Source organism: Phyllostomus hastatus, unplaced genomic scaffold, assembly GCF_019186645.2.
Source record: "Phyllostomus hastatus isolate PE091 unplaced genomic scaffold, TTU_PhHast_1.1 phas_scaffold_501, whole genome shotgun sequence".
NCBI lineage: Eukaryota > Metazoa > Chordata > Mammalia > Chiroptera > Phyllostomidae > Phyllostomus > Phyllostomus hastatus.
In genome coordinates this window covers 33,928,878-33,952,775 of record NW_025334033.1, presented here as the reverse complement: position 1 = coordinate 33,952,775, position 23,898 = coordinate 33,928,878, and the positions used below count along the sequence as shown (strand labels likewise).

Sequence of the window (23,898 nt, the reverse complement as noted above, 5' to 3'; positions counted from 1 at the left end):
AAAATGAGGAGAAAGCCAAATAATGTTAGAAAAATGAGAAAAGGATAACAACTCAGAGAAGAAATACAAAAGGGCAATAAAAATGCATATGAAAATATGTTCCCCTCACTAAAATTCAAGGAAATATAATTTAAAATAGGATATCATTCTTTACCCAGCAGAGAAGTAATACCAGAATGACTGGAATACAGAAAATATGTAGTCTCATACTTGCTAATGAAACCCTGAAATGGTACAATTCTTTTTGGAAAGAAATCTTGCAACATACTTTAAAATTTAAGATGCATGTGTCTTTGACTCAATAACCCCTCACCCGTACCCCCCACCCCCTTGCTTTTGGGAGTCAACCAGAGTGAAGCACAGGTAGTAGGGACAGGTTAATTAGACAAAACAAAACCACATCCAAGGAAAACCATGTTCATTTCTCTCCATAGGGGACCGTGGAGTGGGCACTATACAATCATGAATGTGAGTCAGTCACAGTCACACCTATGAGCTGCATAAATGTCTGTGACATTTGCATGTGAGACACAACTGCATGGAAATGTTTATATTTGAAAAAAATCCTCAAGGACACAATGTGCACGCATGTGTTATTGAACTATAAGAAACTGTTGTATGTGTGTGACTGAACTATACAAAATGGATGATATTCAAGTGCTTTGGAGCTAATAAAATGGCAATCTCATAAGTTTATGTAATATGTTTATTACATATTTATGAGCATAAAAAAGTAGAATGATATACCCCAGGGCATTAATACTAGTTACCTGGGGGAGGGAAGAGATAAGGAAAAAATGGGAATAAACTTCTTCATACATCTTTGTACTGTTTTACTTGTTTAAAAGCTTGCAAATTAAAATGTTTAATAAATTAAAATTTTTTTAAATAGAAAAGAAATGAGATGATCAGTGTGGATATTATTGGAAACATGTATCTAGGGGCACAATCTACAGCAGTGGTCCCTCTAACTTTATCAAATGTAGTAAACAAACACAAACTCCTTTCCTGGTCTCTGTCATTAATATAGTTTAAAAAAAATCAAACCAATTTTTGTTATTTACAAAAGGAATTTCATAACATAGCTGCAACAAAACTGAAATTCAGAGAACATTACTGACAAGAAAAAGTGAAAAGTCAGAGAACACTGTTGCCAAGTGGAGTAACAGCACCACTTTTACACTGCTAACGAACAGTCGATTGGTGCAATCACTGAATGAAGTTGAACAATACATGTTTAATGATCTTGCAACTGAACTCCAAAGTATAAGTCCTAGAAACTTCCTGGATGAGGAATAGGAGACATGTACACCACTATCAGAGCAGCACTGTCATGAGATCAAAAAGCTGGAAGCAACCTGAATGCCACAAATGGATGGAATGGTAAAGGATGCTACATTTCATACGGTGAAAGAACAATACTGATGCACTGATTAACACTAGGCAACGGTGAAGATGAGAGACCTGTAACTATACACATTCACCTGGATGAATCTCCAAACATAATGTTGGGTAAAAATTCAAACCAGAGACAAAGCATGATTCCATTTCAAAAACAGGCCACATTAAACAATATAAGGAAAAGCAGGAGAATGACAAATAATAAGTCTCCTTTCTGGGAAGGGGAAGAAAGGAGGAAGGGTTGGGGGAAGGCAAACAGGAGTCTCTAAAAGTGATCTGACCATTGTTTCTACGAGTCTGTTTTTGTTTTGCTTGCTTGTTTTGTTTTTAGATTACACATATAAGTGAAACCATACAGTGTTTGTCTTTGACAGTTAACTCAGCATGAGACCATGTTGTTGCAAATGGCAAGATTTCATTCTTTTTCATTGTTTTTTATTCTTTTATATATATAAAGAATGAAATCTTATATATACACATATAAAATCTTCTTTATTCATGAACTGACAGGTGAAAAGGGGAAGGGGAACATAGTCAATAATACTGGGATAAGTTTACGTGGCAACAAATGAGTGCTAGAAGCAGTGGGGTGATCACATTGTAAGTTATAAAAATGTTGAATCGCTATATTTTACATGTGAAACGAATATAACCAAACTAATATAAAATTGTATACCAACTATACTTAAACACAAAATTAATTAAAAATAATTTTTAAGTCATACTGATCAATAAAGCTAGGAGGAAAGACAAGGAATATATGTGTGTTGATCTAATTAATAGTCTTTAAGTGTGTGCATGTGTGTACATGCATGTATACTGTTAATGTACAGCATACTTCACACATGCACACACATGTGCATACACACAGAAAGAATCTAGGTCAATGTCGGCTCATGCCTACAAAGCTCATCCTATTACAAGAGAAGCCACTTAGCCATCTTTCAGGTATATGCTGCATTGTGGATGCTTAATGTATAAATGAATATATATTTCTAGAGTAATACTCAGAGGCATGTCCCTGGGAGCCATGTTCTTCCAGGGCCAGGATAAAACATAAAGTTCTCTTATGCATTTTTTTTATTGCACCAGGAGCTAGAGAGACTATAACAGAAAATGAAAGATAAACACTCATACTGACATAAAAATTTTCAAGTCATCTTAGGAAAGCTTTATTTGCAAAGTCATAGCAAAATCAAAGGTAACATTTCTGAGTACCATTACATGGGTTTTGCTTTCACTCTAGGCTAATACCCTTCATTCACTTTATGCTTCAAATTAAATGACATCAAAATTCAAACTCTGGCTAGTAAAATGCATAAGAGCAGGGCAAACAGCCTTTTTCTCAATGACAAAACATGAGACCCCAGGAAACACTGATTTCTTGGGAAGATACCAGGCAGAGCTCTATTTCCAGATGTGACAATGCAGGTCCTGATTCACAGCACTTGAACGGCTAGAAGCCTTCTAAATAAGGCGGTGTTTCACCAGGTGAAGGAAGACAATTAGAAAGGGAGGAAGTCTGTCCTCATTCCCACCCTCCACAGCTGCTCGAAAACACTACTAATTCTGAGCTACTGGCTTCTTTTCCTTTCCAAGGATTATTTTGAGTATTTGGACTTCTACTTATTCTATCTGCTGCCGCTAAGCATTTGGTAAATAATGTGATTTAGCTAAGATGCTTTACTGACAGGATATCCTGTATCTAGTTTAACTAACTCAGGCTAGAGGAAGGGGTGATTAGACAATTTGAATGCATGTTGTTTTTAAAAGGAAAGGAAAAGACAAAAACATCAAGGTAGCTGCAGGCCCTTTGCTGTCTCAAGAAAACCAAAACAACATGAGACTGAACTACCTCCCAAAATATGACGTATTGCAGACGTGACCTTTTTGCTTCCTAATGTTGGCAAGTTCCAATTTGTGACCAAGACCTGGATCAATGAAGTAAACAGCTGTAAGTGTTCCCTTCAGCAAACAAAAAAGAGAGAAATTAGATTAATTGCTCCTCTTGATGTTTTTATCCAAACAACATTTCATAGATTGCTTTTTAAAAGTAACAGCCCGCCCCCTCTTGCCCTGACCGGTGTGGCTCAGTTGGCTGGGCATCATCCTGCGAACCAAAATGTTGCTAATTCAATTCTGAGTCAGGACGTATGCCTGAGTTGCGGGTTCATTACCCAGTTGGGGGCAACCAATCGATGTTTTTCTGCCTCTCTCTCTCTCTCTCCCTCCCTCTCTGTCTCTCTCTCAGAAATAAACAGCCTATTGAAATATACTACACACACTATAAAATTCACTCTTTAAAGTATACAATTGAGTGATTTTTAGAACATTTACAGAGTTGTGTATTTATCACCACTATCAAATTCCAGAACATTTTCATCACCCCAAAGAGAAAACCCACACCCATTAGTAGTCACTAACCACTTCTCTCTCCTCCGCAACCCCTGCAACCACTGATCTACTTTCTGTCTTTATGGATTTGCCTACTCTGGACATTTCAAGAAATCAAGCCATATAACATGTGGCCTGTTGTGTCTGGTCTCTTTCACTTAGTATAATCTTTTCAAGGTTCATCCATGTTGCAAGCATGAATCAGTATTCCATTCCTTTTTATGGCAAATGATATTTTATTGTAGAGATATGCCATAATTTCATAAACTCATTAGTTGATGTGTATTTGAGTTATTTCTTCCAGGTTGCTTATTTATGGTAAAGAATGAAAGAAAGCCTAGGAAGCAGAAGGAACTAAACCAGTTCAGAACTCAACTTAAACCAGGGGTTAATGAACACAATTATTGTTATATGTGCATTTATATCCAATTCTTGCAAATTGTGCTACTCCTGGAGGGTGTTAACAGGAATGTCAGTGGTAACATGAAATATGTGAAACTTTTTTCTCATACTCTTGATAAGAGAAGAAGAATGGAAACAGAATTAAAACATAATTGAGCAATTTCTTCTAACAAGTGAGCAGATACATTGTGGTACACCAATCCAACAGACAGCTAACTATTCAGTGACAAACTACTGATACATGCAACGTGAATGTATTTCCATGTAATTATGCTGAGCAAAAGAAGCCATTTTCCTCTAGAATTTTATATTATAATATATAACTGCATCTATATGAAATTCTAGAAGATAAAAACTCCTCTAGAGTGACAAAGCAGGTCAGTGGTGACCTGAATATGAGGTTGGGAAGGAGATATTGCTACCGGGGAGGAGGAAACTGTGGATGGGTATGTTCATTACCTTGACTGTGGCAATAGTTTTATGGATTTGTGCAGTCAAATACATCAACTTTGAATATGTGTCATGTATTGTATGCCAATTACATCTCATGTAAATTACACCTCAATAAAGCTGTTAAGAATCAGTATTACTTAAAAAGTGAGTACACCCCCCCAAAGTATTTGAATGACCACTGTGCAGAAAATAGTGCCTTCATTCTGCATACAAGGTTTCAATTAATTTTACAACAATTCAAATTATTATTTTGCACATGAGGAAACCTGAGAACAAGAGAGTTCAGTAATTTGCCAAGGTGACTGCAGTCAGTATGAAGCTGAGATCTCTTCTTCTTAACCAAATCCATGTGCTTCTCACCGCACCACACTGCCTTTCACTATTCCTATTACAGACCCGACTCTTTTTTCTGAGATCCCTGCATCCCAGAATTTCCAAAGTCAAGGAATTTTCTGGTCCATAGAAGAGGTTTATGCTCTAGGGTGTGGCATTCCAAATTTGTTTGCTTTTGTCTGTCATCATACGCTGCCACAAATACCTCTCCAATAGTGGGGATTTATTTGATTCAGTTGATTTATTCATTTTCAGTGGGTCAGAGTGTTAATCTGGATGAGGTCAAGGCAAATAACCCTGGTCCTTGGGTCAAAGGACTGAAAATAGTTTTGAGATGAAAGGCAAGCTGCACAAAACAAAAGTTGGCCATTTAGCCCACTGGCTGGGCATTGTACAATAGTCACTCCTTAGAATATGGAGACCCAAGAATGCAGACTGTTCGGAGTTGCTACCTACATTTTGCTGCCCCTTTTGCCAAACCTGAATTTTAAGTTGAGGTTGTCAGCCCGTCTCTAAATAGGACAAACATGAGGGTGGTTTTCTCCTCCAGATCATCTTTCACCACACAAACAACTGAACTTCACCCAATGCTACCACTGTACTGAGGCCCATTTGAAGTTGAACTATGACTTGGATTAAGCAAAATTAATTAAAAAGTAAAAGTTAGTTGAATCAATTTCTTTTTGTAAGATAGCTAGATTTTGGCGGAGGCGGGGAAGAGTGTTATTTCTTTCAAAAAAAAAAAACACTAACAATGAAGGCTGACTGTGTTGGATATTGTATGTTTCACTTGCCCTTCCTGATTCATCCCTCATTCTGCTCTGCCCAGCTGTGCCCCAGAAGACTAAACTGCATGGACTCCGCAACAAGGCTAATTTGTTCTTTGTCTTCCCGTTGGCTTTGGTCACTGGGAAACACAGGCAGATCAGAGGGAGGGAGGAGAATCATTTCAGGGTATTTGTTTCCTAGGACCCCTGTCTGCCATGTCATTACAGTCTGGCTAGCCCGTTTCCTGGGGGCCGCAGCTCCACTCAGGAGTCCTCTTATCCCAGTCCTCCTCCTCCCTTTAGGCCAACAGGCAGTAAAGGAGCCCTACAGGCATGCAATCCCCCTTGCACGTTCCCTATACTCTCCCCATGTGCTTGTAAATATTCTCTTTATTAAGCTCTGCTAAAATTAATCAATTTGAGGTTGTCAATTGTTTCCAACACAGCTGACATCTGAGTGCTACTCAGAAAAATGAACTTATTCCAAGTCCTCAGTTGACAGGAAAACACTGACATTCACAGAGTTGATGTCACACCCAGGCAAAGGTGCACAGCAGTCAGGTGACGTGTGGCCAAACATACTGACTCACTCTCACTGCACTGGCCACTGTGTAAGGCAAGGGCAGATTCACATAGATTTACAAGAACAGTAAAGATAGTGGATACATTTCTCATTTCTCAGATTTTAAAATGTAAGGGATGTAAAACAGCTTCAGGTTGCTATATCATGTTGCCTTATGTTCACAGATCATATTTCCATGGCGCCTTCCAACTTTTGCATATGCTATTCTACTTAGTTTGAGACTTTAAACCACTTTTGGAGTGCTACTATCAAATATGAAGAAAGACAGGTTTGCTACCACAAAAATGGTCTAAACAGCAAATACGAGAGAGAGAGAGCAGATTTCACAGGTACCCTCTGTTTTCCCTCACTGAGAGGAGTTTCAAACATAGTAACAAATGCTGTGAAAGTGAAGGCATCCTGGGTCACACATACACTATAATCTCAAGAAGGCTGTGATTACTGAGAACTTATATCAAAGATATAACTCCTGGGAGAGAAAAAATCAATCTTGGTCCCATCTAAGCCTAAAGTAAATAACCTCCCCTCTCCAGAATCACCCCAGCTATATCATTCCCAAATGAAGTATAACTACAATAGCTACTTTAAGGTTGATTTCTTTTGATGATTTTTCTCTGAAATGTCATTTAGTATGACTCCATAAAGCTGTTTTAAGTGAAAAAGTTAAAATATTGAAATATTAGCCCTGGCTGGCATAGCTCAGTGGATTGAGTGCGGGCTGGGAACCAAAGTGTCCCAAGTTCGATTCCCAGCCAGGGTACATGCCTGGGTTGCAGGCCATAACCCCCAGCAACCACACATTGATGTTTCTCTCTCTCTCTCTCCATTTCCCTCCCTTCCCTCTCTAAAAATAAGTAAATAAAATCTTTTTTAAAAATTTTAAAAAATATTGAAATATTAATATGGTGATTTGTTTATTTCTGTTTTTGTGTGTGTGCATGTATGTGTGTTTGCCATACATTAGGGCCACATGTAGAAATGAGTAATTCATTGAATTAACTGGAACCAGTGAGGTAAGAGCTATCCTTGTATTCATTAAGAGTATCTGTGCGAACTTAAGAGTATTTGAAATCAAATGAATATCTGGAGAATTCTGGCAGCTTCCATTTAATTCTTCATAACACCAGATGGCTCTTACAAAGCTCTCCTTATTTTCTTTATTTCATTCTTTCAACTTTTCCTAACTCAATGCAATGTATCAATGAATAATACCATCCTGTATTTAGACAGCATTTTACAGTTAGGAAGAGCTTTCCTATTCATTATCTCAACTGATCTTTACAGTACAGCAGCCCCCCTTTATCCACGGTTTTGCTTTCCATAGTTTCAGTTACCCCCAATCAATTGCAGGTCTAAAAACATTAAATGGAAAATTCCAGAAATAAACAATTCATAAATTTTAAATTGCATACTGTTCTGAGTAACATGATGAAATCTCATGCCATCCAGCTCCATCCCACCCAGAACATGAGCCATCCCTTTGTCCAGTGTATCCTCCCTGTACCCGCTGCCCACCCCTTAGTCACTTAGTTGCTCTCTCAGTTATCAGATCGACAGTCATGGTATCACAGGGTTTGCGTTCAAGGAACCCTTACAATAGCCTAGCACTATGTCACAATGCTTGTGTCATTCACCTCTTCATGTGGGCCTTGTATCACCTCACAGCATCACATGAAGAAGGGTGAGTGCAGTACATAAAGATATTTTGAGAAACTACATTCACATAACTTTTATTATAGTATATTGCTAAAATTGTTCTATTTTATTATTAGTTGTTATTGTTAATCTCTTACTGTGCCTAATTCATAAATTAAACTTTATTGTATATATAGAAAAAACAGTATATGAGGTATGTCTGGAAAAAGCCAGCCATTGTTAATACAACGAAAACAGTTTGTGTAACATTGATATAACCTGGCAGCCAAGGAGAGTGGACTGGAATGTGCATGTGTGAACAATGATGACTTCACTGTACTAGTCAGTGGGGCGGTAGATGCCATTGAGTGAGCATGTGTACTGTGTGGCCATCGCATTCAAAATGAGAGACTAGAGCAATGAATCTGCATTAAATTTTGCGTTAAGCTTCAACATTCTTCCACGGAAACTATTTGGATGATTCAGAATGCTGCAGCTACGGGCAACTGGTGATTGACAGCTTCATTACAACAACTCGCTCACTCATACATCACATCTGATGCAGAGTTTTTTGGTAAAACATCAAATCACCCAGGTGACTCCGCCCCCTCAACAACCCAGATTTGGTGCCCTGTAACTCCTGGCTTTTCCCAATACTAAGTCACCTTTGAGACCATCAGTGAGATTCAGGAAAACATGACAGGGAAGCTGATGGAGATTGGGAGAACTGTGTGAGGTCCCAAGGTGCCTACTTTAGAGGGGACTGAGGCATCATTGTCCTTGTACGGTATTTCTTGTACCTTGTATCTTCTTTAAAAAATGTCTCTACTTTTCATATTACATGGCTGGATACCTTCTGGGCAGACCTTGTGTACAGGCTTTAGTACTATCCAAGGTTTCAGGCACCACTGGGGGTCTTTAAACATATCCTCTGTGGATAGGCGGGGACTACTGTTGCTCAGATATAGTCAGGACAAATAGTATAGCCCCCATTTTATAGATGAAGAAACAAAGGCCTGCAGATACCAGTCAGGACTCTTTCGGTAGCAATTTAAATTAACTTAGGCAAAAAATGGAAATGAATTGTCTCACATCACCTGGATTCATGGTCTCCAAGTGTTATTTTGCTCTCTCCTTCACCTTGATCCATCTGTCCCTGTCTGTCTGTCTCTCTCTCTTTTGCTTCCCCTCTGCACACTGGACTTCATTCTCTCCACAGACTGAAACATGGCCTTACGTGATTCTTACCACCTTGGGACCTCTCTTCCTCAACTTGAGCTGGAAAATTCCAGCAGAAGAAGTTGTCAGCCCCTGCTGGGTTGCATGTCTACCCTTTGAACCAACTCCTGTGGTCTGGGTTTGAAATACCAGCTTGGGTCAAGCCCCCACCCCTGTGGCCGGTATTACCCAAACAAACAAAACAGAATAGACATAGCTAGTGGGGAAACTGTGAGGAGCGAGCCAGCACCCCCCACCACCCCGCCAATGTGTATGTACTTCATTAAATAATCTATCTGCCCAAGGGACAGAATCAGAACAACTTCATGACCCATCTGGGGGCTGCAAGCCCAGCAGCCCCCCCTTTACCTCACAGCTTATCACTGCTGGAGCTGCAGAGGTGTTTCTGCCCCTCACCCTTCCCCACAGCTGCCAGTGTGGTCTGGTTCAGGAGCAAATCTTGGAAGGGGCTCGTGTTCTAGAAGTGATCCTGTCACTCTTCAGCTGTGTTCGTGGGCAAGTTACTTAACCCCTGGGAACCACAGCTTCCTCCTTCGTAAAATAAGTAAACAATCCCTGCGTCACGGGGTCATCAAAAGGATAAACGGAGATAATGTGCACCAGATGACTTTGAAAATTACAATGAACTACCTTAAGGTTTATTCCTAAGTTCTGCATGCAAATTATACGGAGGCTAAAATGACACATTGACATTTTCCAGTGATAGTTCTCTCTGCCACCATCCCTCTAGTGGCATCACTTTGGTTCTAACATTTTTTTTTGGTTTTAAAAGGGGCATTTCAAAAAGAAGTATCAAGTAGTATCTCAAAATTTAAATATATAGTCTAGAAAAAAAGCTTAGGAACAGGTGGTTTAATGGTGCTTATCATGGTCACTTTTTCAATACAGACTGACAAGTAAATAAAAATTTCTGGAACACACAGGAACTAATAATAGTGTTTACCTCTAGGGAGTGGGGCTAGAAGTTGGTGTTTGGAAAGAAACTTCTGGTTTTCATGTCATCCCATGTCTACCAGTTGAATTTTTAAAAACGTACACATAAATTCCTTGCATAATAAAAAAATTGAAAAAACTAAAAGCATGGTTATCACAGAAAAGGAATATGGTATATACCCAATGTAGTGTCTGACACATCAAACGCTTTCAATGCATTCTTGTCTGTCGATCATTCTAGGTACTTCTAGTTACCGCCAATCCAGCAAAGTAAAAAGCTGGATCTAGTGAAAAGTGGGCTAGCGTGAAAGCCACCTCTCCCCTCTGCGAATGTATATTTCCATCGGTCGCTTTGTGAGGAATGCTCACTACCACCTGCAGAGGAGATGGTTTTAAACTCGTACACGTTCACCTACAAAAAATGAAACCTACTTTTTAAACTCCCAGTTATAAAGCACAGTGCATGTGGCGACCTCTCAACTCTATCACCACTGTTCTTGCAGGCACACTTCCTTCCAAATGTCAGAGGACGGTGGGCTTCTAGAAGCCATTCTATTTTAGAGCTGGGGGTTTGCATGATATTTTCTAAGAAATTAAAGGTTACATGGTGGCATATGCCAAGGCTAAAAGAGAGATTTAAATAGTATTTTTTTAAAATGATGTAATAGCTATGAACTTTGGATGCTATGCACTGGTTAAGTGCTATACTGGTTGCCTAGTTACCTCTCTGTAGAAGGTCAAAATCGTTGTCTCTGAATCTAAAAGGAATTAAAAACTTTAACGTTTCATCACTAAGCCAAAGCTTGTGTATAGAGACCCTATGGAGTCACCCCTTAGACAGGTGCCAGCAGACTCTGATGAGGTGACAGCTCTTGAGGCTATCCAAGGAGATATTTCAGTAAAAGACATTTATGTGAAATTTGTTCCTATGCCCACATTTTACTAAAGTTGCTACATCTTTCCATTTATCATATCCAATTACAGTCTGCTACTATAGGGTATTGAAAAACTTTCCAGCTTTGTTGATACAACTTCTATCCCATGATAGGTGAAAGAAAGTCCAGTGTTTTAAATTGTTACACTTAAAAAAACACAAATTTTTATTGTGATCAACTATGCAAAGTACAGGCCAGCCTATAATTCAGTAACAAAAACTATACATCTTAATAGTGTCTTAATTCTCAGAGATGCTCCCTTTTTTTTAAATCTTCACCCATGGACATGCTTATTGATTCTAGAGAGAAGGGAAGGGAGGGAGAGAGAGAGGGAGAGCAACAGCAATGTGAAAAACATTGATCAGTTGCCTCTCCTATGTACCCCAACCGGGGACCGAACCTGCAACCTAGGTGTGTTCTCTGACCAGGAATCAAACCTGCAGCCATCACTATGGGATGATGCTCCAACCGAGGGAGGCACGTTGGCCAACACAGAGGTGTTCCTCTTTCACCTCCTAGAGACTGTTCTCATTAGTTCTGCTTTGCAGACACTTTCAGGTCTAAATACCTTCTCCCAATAATGGGACAGGATAGAACAACAATTTTGATCTAGAAACCTAACGTAAGGGTATTGAAATGGATTCAAACTTCTTCCAGAACTTAGGATGAGAAGCAGCCTTAAAAAAAAAAATCTCTTGAAGTCCAATCGACACTTGTTTTATTTGAGGAAAATTCACATAGCATAAAATGAACCATTCACCATTTCAAAGTGCTCCATTCAAAGCATTCAGCACCTTCACGATGTCTGCGGTCATCCCCTCCATCTGGTTCCCAGACCTTTCTATTGTTCCCAAAGAAACCCTGCACCTAGAACAGTCCTTTGGATCTCTTATTTTTATTTACTCTCTAATTTCTCTTTGGAAAAGAATAAAATAATCAGTTTAAATGACAGCATCATGACTTGACCACCTTTCATTTCTGCCAGAACTTGTTTGATTCACAAAACAAAACAAAACAAAACTGAGGTTCAAAGCTGAAATGAGGCTGTTCTGAAAATGAAAACAAGACTGGGAGTCCCACCAAGAAGGAGCCCAGAAAGGGATTGGGGAGGATATCCAAACAGTTCACAACTCTACCCAAGGCCTACCCTCGTGGTCAGAAACCCAGATCTTACCTCCATGACGGATGGTGCTCAAGCTTCTTGTGGGGGATTAAACCACACCTAGAAGTTAGCTATAGTAAATACCACTACAGTGAGGCTCTGAATTATGATGTTATTATTTCCCTTCAGTTTCCACATTTTAGAGCCTCATAAATAAAGTATGACAGGCAGACATAACAGCACGAAATAAAAATCTCCCATTTCTTTGCTGCTATTCAAAGACTTTGGAACCTGCACACTGCAGGCAAACTTGTCAGGGTTGGAAAAATGTCAAAAGCAGCACACTCTCTAGAGGCCACACCCATAGTACCAGAAAGTCTGGCCAAGAAAGGAGCCCTTGGACTTGAATCTGTCCACTTTATCCAAAGCCAAACACTCCAAGAAGACCAAAAGCCTTCAGCGCCTGTATCTAGAAGACAGGATTGGCAGAATCAAGACAAGAACTTGCATCATCAATTTGGGAACCCTGAAACTTCTTAGTAAAATGTTAGATAACCTTTGCTACCTGAGACATTAAAACAATTAATTACTTTGGAGTAGGCAGATAATAGCCTCCAAGTAGGTCCATGTCCTAATCCCTAGAACCTGTAACCTTACACAGATAAAGAGACTTTGAAGATGTGATTAAATTAAGGACCTTGAGAAGTGGAGATTATCCTAGATGATACAGGTGTGCCAAATCTTATAATATGGGTCCTTAAAATCAAAGAACCTTTTCTGGATGTGTTCAGAACTAGAATTGTAATTGTTGTAGAAAGCCACAGCAATGCAATGTTGCTTGCTTTAAAGATGGGGGAAAGCAGACTCCACAAGGCATTAGTCAAAAAAAAAAATGAACTCTCCCCTAGAGCCTTCACAGAGGAACGTAGCTCTGTTGATACTTTGCTTTTAGCCCAGAGAGATCCCCACAGAATTGAAGCTGCAGAACTGTAAGGTAATAAATTTGTCTTGCTTTATACCACTGTTTGCAACAGTTTGCTACAGCAGCAGTAGGAAATAAATACATTCTTCATCATCGTTGCTATTCAATTCTCATGATGCCTTAGTAGTATTTTGCTTTAAACCCCAATATTTGACCATTGCTTACCTACTGTTTAATTTGCTTCCCTGTATAGACCTAAAAAAATAGACTTAGTACAAGAGCAAATATGCTCAAAATCCCTCCAACAGAACAAAACAATACTTCCTTGTACACATCTGCTTTATTTAGTTTCTTTCCTTAGTTTGTTAGCACAGAGACCACTTACAGAAAGAACCATGGAGCATACCTGAAACCAATAATTTTGCAAGAAGCAAAAGTGCTTTTAGGTGAGAGTAGAAAATGCCAAATAAACTCTTCAAAGTTGTACACTAGGACACAGGAGTTCTCAGTGTCTCTGAGTATCACAATGACTGGAAGATGCCTCTGGCCTTCTGTGAGCCAAGGACAGGAAAACAAAGAGAACAGTGAGGAACTGTTCCATTCAACATGCCTGCGGCCCCCATTGAGAAATTCTGCTTGAATTGAAACCATTTAAGAACATTTATTAGCATGAAAGTAATCAACCCAAGTATCAGACAAAGAATATCAAATACTTATAAAACATTATTATGATATCTTTATTACTAGCAAAATTTGGTCAAATGTATGGCTCAATACTCACCTATAAGATATTAAGTACTGAACTCCAAAAGAACCTCAATATAGAGCAGCAAAGGCTATACATGGTCTTAAAAGCAGACATACAAAGGTCTTTTGTTTAATAAGCTCTAGACTAGAGATTCTCAACCCTGCCTGCATATTAAAATACCTGGAAAGCTTTTAAAAAATGCAGATGTCCAGGCCCCTCCCTCAGGGATTCTGATTCAGCTAGTCTGGGTAAGGCCTGCATATGAGTGCTTTTAAACTTTCCCCTGGAGATTCTGATGTGGGGTCTGAACTGTTAACCCCTGCTCAGTACCCAACTATAAGCAGACTATCTGGCTGTGGCCACTCCACAGAGTTGAATCCTTTCTTCCTGCATTTGTATCCCAGTTATCACAACCCATATCATCTTCCAAAAGAGGAATCTGGCAGTCATTCCAGATGTCTGCTGTCCCTTCACTTCTCATCCTTAATCAGCAGTTCCATCAGTTCTCCCACCATTTCCAAACCCAAGATCTCTACTGGTCTCCTTTCCAATAGTCTCTCTCCACATTTTTATACTGTGCTAGGTAGCCTAAGGAATTACCTTTAAAGAGAGTTACGTGCCCTTTTCTGTCTTCCCACCCAAACTAGAACCTGGCACTTAGAGTCCTACCCCGTTTCATCAGCCTGCTTCTCAAGCCACACCTCTTCAGACTGCTACATCCCAACTGTGCTGTCACCACTGTAAATTGCTGAAGGTTCCACCATGCTCTTTGGGCCCTTTGTGTACTTTCACATGTGATTCCTTATTCCCAGAATGCCTTTCTCTAACTTTTCTGGCTTTATTTGGCTGGTGGCACTTCATGTCACAGCTCAAATAAATGCCCCTTGATCATCAAGCCTCTTGCCAAACTCCCCACCAAGTTAGTCCTCTCCTCTCTCACCCAGAGCACTCTGCTCAGAGAGCTCCTTTTTGCAAGGCTCTCTTCCCCACAAGACTGAGCAACTCTGGGACGAGGCCTGCGTATTTTTCATCTTCATATTCCCAGCATCTGGCATTCACTCATTTGTTCATTCCTTCAACAGTTGGTATTAAATATGTAACAAGTGCAGCCACCTTGCTAGAGACTCAAGGCTTTCTCAGAGCTTATATTCTTGAAAGGGAGGCAGATAATTAGACAAACACTTAGGATAAAATAAGAAGGTACACGAGAGAGTTGGGAAAAGTGTTTTATGTTTTTAAGTTTACAGTATTTTAAGTGCAAAAGTATCAGAACAGGTTTTAAAAATCATGGCACATTTCCAATGTTGACATCTAACAATTAAAGTGACACGATGAGTGTCATCTCTTTGTTTTGTCGGTGTATCTCCGACAGGTAGCCTCATCTGGAGATGCCAGAAGTCCAAATTTGGGAGCTTCATAAATGTGAGGTGGGGGGAATTGGCTCTCTTACCCTAAGAAGTTTCTGGCACTAGTAAATACTAAATGTTTACTGGAAGAATAAATGGATGTATGACTAGCCCCAGAAAACAAAGTCATTTATAAGTAGGTTTTATTTCTTATTAGCATTTTGCTGTAGCCACTGAATAATTATGTAAATAAAAAATTTAAAGATTCAATAACCAAATTCAAGCCACTGTCAAACATCCAATGAGGAAAGAGGAAAGGAGGTGGGTGTATAAATCAAACTATACTGGCCATGAGTTGGAAATTGTTAAAATTAAATGGATATGGAAGTTCATTATATTATTCTCTCTATTTTGGTCTATGCTTGCAACTTTTCATAATAAAGTTAAATTTTAAAAGGGAGGTTGACAATCCATGTCACCGACTAGAGGAAACTGTGTTTTAGCTGGGGAGAGCACACACACTATCAACTGTCTCAGCAATATGGTGACTTTTCAAATCTACAGCCAGGTGAAAAGGGCTTTAGCTAGTTTCAAAAGTCAGCTCAGCTTCTTCAAGAAGAAACCCACCAGCATTAAATTGACCTTTTGTTGTAGGTGTTGTTGTTGCTGCTGGAAAGGCTCCTACAATCTGTTGACAACAGGGTTTGCCCTTCTCTGATCTAACCTCAGACCTAGCTAACGGCTCTGTTTCCCAGGGTATGTCCTCCACGGCTGCACCCGATTGGTCATGTTTGGTGCCACAGAAATATATTTTGTTCATTAAGGCAGCGACCTCAAAGGTCTCCAACTCGGGCTTTTAGAAGAAAACAGGGAAACCTGGGTGAGAAGTCTGGTTTCAAAGAGAGCCATTTTCCCCCCTGAAATCCCAAAGGGTGTCAATATTGCTAAAGATGCTATGAATGTTAAATAAATATCACATGTTACATTTTTTCACCTATAGCATCACTTAAGATAGGTATTTTCCTTTTGAAGTTCTGGTGAGATTCAAGAAGATCCTAGAAGAAAATATTTCAGAATCCTTACCTTTTTAGTTCCCGAAGCCTGAGGCTCACTGGCAGATCTGGCTGTCAAAAGAGCAAAGAGGAGAATGTGTTGTTTAGAAAAAGGAGAAATAACATGACAAGTAAGAGCTGAACAAGCAAACGAATATTTCCGTAAGTGGGATTGGGTGCTGATGGCCAAATGGCTCTAAGAGCAGGAACACCTAACAGGTTTACATTTCTGAGCCAAGAAGCAGACATTTTGTTAACTCTTTTCCTTTTAACAAATATATCTGTGCAAATAGGAGTTCTTTTCTTTGTGAACATCCCTAGCCTGCCAGACTACATGAAAACACAAAGTTGTTTTGGAATCCCTAGGGGAAGCAGAGTTCTCGGCGACAGAGGCTGTGTACCGGTGAGATGAGTAAGAACGAGCTTCCCTCCTGCCCTCACCCGATTTGCTCCCAGCAGGACCAAAGTGGCAGAGGCAGAGCACGCTCTTTCTCCAGGTGTTAGGGGCAGAGTTGGAGTACCCTTTGTGTGTATCTAGCACTTTAAGAGGGTAGATGAACAAGGTAGTGATTGCAAAAGCATCTTTAGCATCCAAAGCTTCTGCAGGCTGTTTAAAAGTAGAAACACCTGTACCCCAAGGCACTAACGACCTCTGAGGATGTTGAGCAGATTTGGCTTAATTTTGCCTACTGTGCCTGAGTTTGGTTCATATCTAAGAAAGTTCCTATGTTCAGAAGCTCCTCTACTTCTGAAAACCTACCCAGCACCCAGCTCCAAAGGAATTGCCTCTGCCTCAGGGAGTGCTTTACCATTATTCTGTTGCATCTCAGAATGAAGAGGTATCTCACATTGAAAGTGCTAAGCGTGAAAACCCCATTCACATGAGGTCCTAGGACCAAACCCACATTAATGTCTCTGGAGATCTCCTGTTGCTGAAGAGTAGCCTGTATGCTTCAATCTCAACGCAACCAATTGTATTCCCAGGTGAATTTAAGGGATCATATGTTTTCAAATGAGCCAAAGTTATTAGAAAACTATTATCATGATTAATGACAGCAAAGAAAAAAAAGCCAAGAGCAAAAACAATCTATTTTCAGAGAACAAACTGTAGGGATAACAATGACTAGTGGGACTTGCAACATAAGCCTGTTCCAGGGTGCGCCGGCACCCATACATTACTGCCAACAGCATGAATCAGCAGAGCCTCTCTGGTGGGCAGTTTGGCAGTATTTATCACGACCTTCAAATATATTCTCAATTATTGTCTTAGTAATGTCACCCCTTTGACTTTATTAAAAAATAAGTAAGTAAAATCCAAAAATGTATAAAAAGAATTATTACCATGTGTTAAAAAGAGCCTGGATACCAAACACAATCTATATATTTTTATATTAAGTAAAACAGAGAAACTCTACATAAAGGAACTTTAAAACAATGAATAAAAAAATTTAAATGAGGAAAAATGCACATGATATAAAGTTACATGAAAGAGAATATAAAATTTTATATACAGCATGACCTCAACTATTTTTCTAATATACATATTTACAAACACATGATTTTTCTAATATATTTTCTATATTTTGCATGTGACATTTCTAAAGTGGTAGAAATTGCTAGATATGCCTTAATATCTGCTCTCTTCTTATTCCATGCTTATAAATGAATTCTAAGTAGCACATACCACATATATGCCAAAAATAACTACTTTTCCCAGCCTCCCTTGCTGCTAGGCATGTGGCCATGGGTCAAATTTCAAAGGAATGGCTGCAAAAGTGATACCTGCATCTCTGGGTTATGCCTTTCCCTTTCACCACTCTCCCTTTTTGCTGGTTATAGCAGGCTCCTTATGGCAAGCCATGTTACACCACAAAGCAAGGGAAACAAGAGAGGAATAACAGAACAATGTGCTATAAGAAGCCTGGGTTCCTCGATGATCTTGTAGAGCAGGGCTATTTACCAGCCCTGGACCACCCACCTCTGGATTGTTATGCGAAAGAGGAATAACTCCCAGCACTTGTCAGCCACTGTGCAATGTGGTTCCTTACAAGCAATTCAACTAGCAACCTAATTAATGGAAAGGCTCATTCTTATTTTTGCTTTACAGTTTAAGCATTTTCCAAAGGTTCAATAATTGTCATGAATTACTTTGTCAGAAGAAAAACGTAAGCTTTGTTTACGAATGTTAAGAAAATGAAGGTAGCACAGAAGTCTGGGCAACATTTGCCTTCTTTCCACACAGGAGAAAAAATGAAACTTACCGTTATGAGAACTAGTTATTACATCATATGCCAGTGCACAGATTACACACACACTCTCTGAGTTTGTATGACCCTTAGTCACACCCTGTGGCACTTTATTTGAAAACTTTTGAAAAATAGTTTTAATAAGGGAAAGTAGTTTAACTCTAAATAAAATCTGCTTTAAAATCTGCTTGAGGAATACTAAAAAAAAAAAAACAAAAAAACAAACCTCTGCTCAATGCATTACAGTAGTTCCCCCTTATCCATGGTTTCACTTTCCATAGTAAGACATAGTTCAACAATATTGAATGGAAAATTCCAGAAATGAACATCTCATACGTTTTAAATTACACGCCATTCTGAGTAGCGTGATAAAATCTCGCACCATCTCCTATCCTGTCTGGAATGAGAATCATCTCTTTGCCCAGTGTCTCCACACAGTATATGCTATCTGCCCATTAGCTGCTTATTAGCCTTCTCAGTTACCAGATTGATTGTCATGGTATCCCAAGGCATGTGTTCAAGTAACTCTTATTTTACTTAATAATGGCCCCAAAGTGCAAGAGTAGTGATGCTGGCAACTCAGATATGTCAAAGAGAACACGTAAAGTGCTTGCAGTAAGTGAAAGTGTATGTAAGTTGAGGAAAATACATACCCTACATAATACATATAGGGTATGGTCCTACCCATGGTTCAGGCATCCACTGGGGGGGGGGGGGGCGGGGCGCATCTTAAAATGTATCCTGTGCAGGTATGGGGGACTACTGTATATCTACCCATTTAAGAGGATACACAGACCTGCTTAAAGTGAATTTAGAAACATTCTTAAAAACAGTTTTGTATGTGCACTAACTCATACATTTACTTTAAGGGTGTTGTTCGTTCTCTGTATAGAATCATAACGAATCACTCTAATAGCACCTCCACTGACCCAATAACTGTTGACTGTCCATCAGCAGAGATGTTGATTTCATTTTCCCCTGGAGAGGGGAAAGGTTTGGCAGAGCTCACATAACCTTCCAGGTCTCCTCTGTAACTTAGGGGCCTGCATTATAAGATGGCTGACCAAGAAAAAGGACTCACATCTACTCCATAAAATACAGGAAAGATATCTGGTCTACTCGGGGATCAGATCTGAAACAAGGGCCTCGCTAAAACCGGTCTCTAACCATATTAGAATAATGCACTGAGGATCCTTTAAATTTGCGATAACGTTATGCCAGTGGCATTTTGCACCTTTTAGAGGATCATTAAAGCCCTATGCACTTGCATACAAGACAGTTCACCAGGTAGACCCTAGAGACTTAGGTGTAATTATATATCAGAGAAAAAACCCTTCTCAAGAGAATGCCAAATGGTCCTTTTCCCACCTGTGAATCACAACATCCAACACTAATATGGCTAACTTACATTCAATAACAAAGGCAGGATGCCAGAGTTTCATCACTTCCCTCTGAGGATGACTGTGCCAATATTTTCAAGAACACCCTATATTCTCCCTTGCAATAATTGAAGCTGATAGTCAAAGCTCTGAATTCTCAGTTTCTTTCCCCTTTTTCCCTTCACAGGAACATAAGCAAGCCAACTCAACAGGCCTAATTACCATGGCAACAACATGCGCTGTGATGATGAGTGTGTTTGTTTTTTAAAATGACTCACAGATTGTTCCCCCAGAAACCTCAGACACACAGGTTTCTGGCTGGTTTATAAAATCTCTTCAAAGTTTTCTTGCAAATTTCTTCTATTAGCATAATTGGTGTGATGAAGAGACATTCATCACAATCAAATATGCCCTTCTCCTTAAGGATAAAAAAAAAACACCTCACTTGGTTCCTTAAACACTCCAAGATTAATCAATTTAAAACTCAAGTTAATAATGAAATTAATTTGAGTTTGTACGCCGGAGATAATTAATCTGTTCCTAATTTAAATAATTAAAGTATTTCATAATGTAGTTTTAGAGACCCAAATGGAATAATCAGCTGAAATAAAATCAGGAGTAAAAAAATATCAAATAAAATAGCCTAAATCTGTGGGCCTATGGTTGGTCACACATAAAGTGTTACAAAAGAATAAATGTCTTAATACTGAGATGTTTTTCAAACTAATGTCCAAAATAAAGACATTTATTTTTTAAAGTTCAGACATGAACTTTAGAAGACATTAAATGTCTTTAAATAAAGACATTTATTTTTAAAGTCAGACATGAAAGTGTCCAGACATTTGGAGAACTGTGGACTACTTCCATTTATTTACTTAATACAGATTATTTAAGACCTTCTATCTACTAAACACCATTGTGTATAACTGGAACATTGCACTGAGGGTTAGGGAGGTCTATTTTATTACTGGAGATGAAAGCCCACGTACTCTCAGAAGGACCCTTTGCTTCATAAGACACCATTCTGAATAAGCTCTCAGTGAGAAGACCTATTACTTAATGATTGATCGATCACATCAAGCCTTGAATTCAGAGTCCTGATTTTGGCATCACAGTTGACTCCCTCCAAAAAAAGATGCTGGTAATTTTGGTATGTTGATTTCCCCTGTATGAAGTGGAAATACATCTTATTTTACCAGAAATTTAACTAGAAATTTTTATATAAATCTATTTAACTTAAGAGTCTAAGTCTCCTGATGCTTATGTATAATATAACATATAATATGCATGCAAACACACAGAAAATAGTCCCTAAAAATTACTATCTCCAAACAGCTACACATTTTATGCACTGTTACCAATAACATTTTTTCTCTAGAGTTTAAAGAGGTAACCTGAGTGTGTCTGTCAGGAGAGGCTAGGTTATTCTGCAGTAAACCACACACCCCACTCCACCCCCAGCCCAAATCTCAGTGGCTCAAGACAGTAGAGCTTATTTGTACCTCTCACTACCTGACAGGTCAGTGGAGAGATCGCCTCTGTGTTGTCTTTATTCCAAGACTCAGGCTTAAGAGAGCAGCCACCCTTTCCTCCTCTGCTGAACTACTCCCCGTCACCAAGCGATGGGCTTATGCCCTGGTTCTTATAAGCTTCTTCAGGAAAGTGGCATATATCATTTCTGCTCACATTTCACTGGCCAGTGCAAGATACATGATGACACCTAACTAAAGTGGACAGAGAAACATAAGTCTATCATGAGTTGAGAAGGAAAGCTGGAAATATTTATGAGTAAGCACATGGATTACTGAACAAACAGCATATGCCTGAGATTGACACTTAAGTAAATTACTTAGAACACCAACATGTGACTATCCCATAGAAATAGGCTTCCTTAGGTGATTCCTTACCCCAAGTTTGAGCATCTATGATTGATGTTGGGCTGTAATCATTTCTGGCAGAAATTCAGTAAGAATCCCATGGATAGAATAAAAAATATTCTACTCCAGCTTGTGGTGACAATAACAATTGTTATAATAATAGCTACCCATCTGAATAATTACTATAGGTCAGGCACTAGGCTAAAGAAATATTCTACATACATTATATAATTTTCTCCTGACAATTTCATGAAGTAGGTATTGTCATCATAATTTCCCATGTTATAGAACAGGCATACAATGTTTAAGCAACTTGCTCAAGAAATTCTGACTCCCATGTTTTTCAACTACCATGTTCACCTGTGTAAGAAGCCTTAGAATATTATTTTTACACTATATTTTAGAATTATTTTAAGACATAGTAAAAGACAAGTTGCACAATTTTTTTTTGCTTAGGACCTTCCACCTTTGCACATTTAAATTTTCTTATTATTTTAAATAAAGAAAATCTTGGGGCTGTTCAATATCATTTTTTTCCAAAGAAAAAATAAAACTGTTAGTGAAATGTCTTTAATGCCTATACATGGCAATGTTCCCTATGCACAACCGTCATGCATAAGATTAAAAAAACAGCAAAGGATGAATTGGGTTTTCTGAGGATAGCCTCCAAAATGAGATTTTTTCCTGTTTAGAGTTTTCAATTTTTTTCAAATGGTTCTGCATGGATTGTATAAATATCCTTCTTAAACAGAGCTCTGTTGGCAAAGCCTAAAAATTAACTTTACTTTCCTGTTTAAAAATGCAAATATAAGAGTAGGAAGCACTCAATCATTTACTACAGAAAAGGTACTCCTACCATTAATACGTAGTCGTTATGATGAGAAAGCACAGAAATACACTTAGAGATGAGCAGTCAAAACATTGTAATGACAATTCCACTGAAATTTCCCTTTTTCACTGTTGCTGCTTCACATGTATAGCCTCTGAAATACAACACCAAAGTAGAAGGTAAGAGCCATGAAGAAAATGCAACAATAATGAAACTGCATGTTGCCTCTGAGTTGGAAAGTGAAAACCTATTTTCAAAATAACTCATAATAGAAAATTCTACAGATTACTCATTCTTATCTTACAGGTGCCATGATCAACAAAATACATCCCTCTCTAGAAAAAAAAAAACAAGGTTTTCATTTATGTCCGACAGATACCATACACAGAACCTTAGCCTTTCTAGCTCATTTCTTGGCCCTAGGTGGATTTTATTTTCATCAAATTGATTTAAATGACCAGCCAGGAAGACTCAATTTAATTATATATTTTTACAATGCAGACATGCAGACCTGGTTGTCTAAATTAAATGCTATTTTTATTGCTTTATAGAACCTGATGTATTTTCTTCTGGAATAATTTGTTTAGAAGGTTCTTCTTTACTTGGTCTTGCATCAGCCATTTTGTATTTTCTTCTAGGGTTCTTTTTGCAATCTACCTAGGTCATCCTCACCAATCAAAACAAGTTTTGGTGTGTGTGTGCGTATCAAAGGGAGATGCATGAAAGCACTGTTTAACTCAGAGTTGTGTGGTCTTGATAACACTGATTTAATCTTTTGAGCCTTGGTATCTTCACTTATAAGGTGGGAATAATAATAGTTGCAGACTGTTGACTGCCCACCTGATAACCATTCACCTTTCTTCCTTGCTAATAGAACCAATTCTTTTTTGGGGGTGAGGGGCAGAGGGGTGGGGGTTGGCAACTATGTTCTTCAGAGAGACAGGCTGCTCCAAAGCCTCAGGAGGAAACTTTTATTTTTAGCCAATCACAATGGGCCACCTTCCTATCCTAAGAGATAAGCATATGAGTTGTGAGGGGAATTCTGCTGGAGATAGCTTTGCCTGTAACCTTAAAAAAAGGTACATGAGAAGAAACTAGCCACTTCACTGTGTCTCTAGGCACTGAACCCTGCCTGTATTCTGAAATTATAGTAGCCATCTCAGCACAGCGACAAAGATGGGCCCAAGAGAAAACCAATCAGCTGAGGTGGTCAGCATGGGAGGAAGGAAAGAATTCGGGATTGCTAAGAATGTTGTTCACCTATGCATAACTAACTCTGGACTTACCCTCCTTTCAGGAGGTTTGGAGATAAGTTTCCTATT

General features: G+C 38.9%; 1 protein-coding gene across 3 annotated transcripts in view; it reads right to left on the bottom strand.

Annotated features, from left to right (window-relative positions):
* GNG2 (G protein subunit gamma 2) overlaps positions 1-23,898 on the bottom strand; it is a 121,633-nt gene that overhangs the window by 75,410 nt on the left and 22,325 nt on the right. For 2 of the 3 annotated variants that reach the window (XM_045823482.1, XM_045823481.1), the window contains exon 2: positions 16,277-16,317. The gene's annotated coding sequence lies outside the window, so the exon portion shown is untranslated. The remainder of the gene's footprint in view (positions 1-16,276; positions 16,318-23,898) is intronic. The other variant, XM_045823483.1, reaches the window with a different exon arrangement.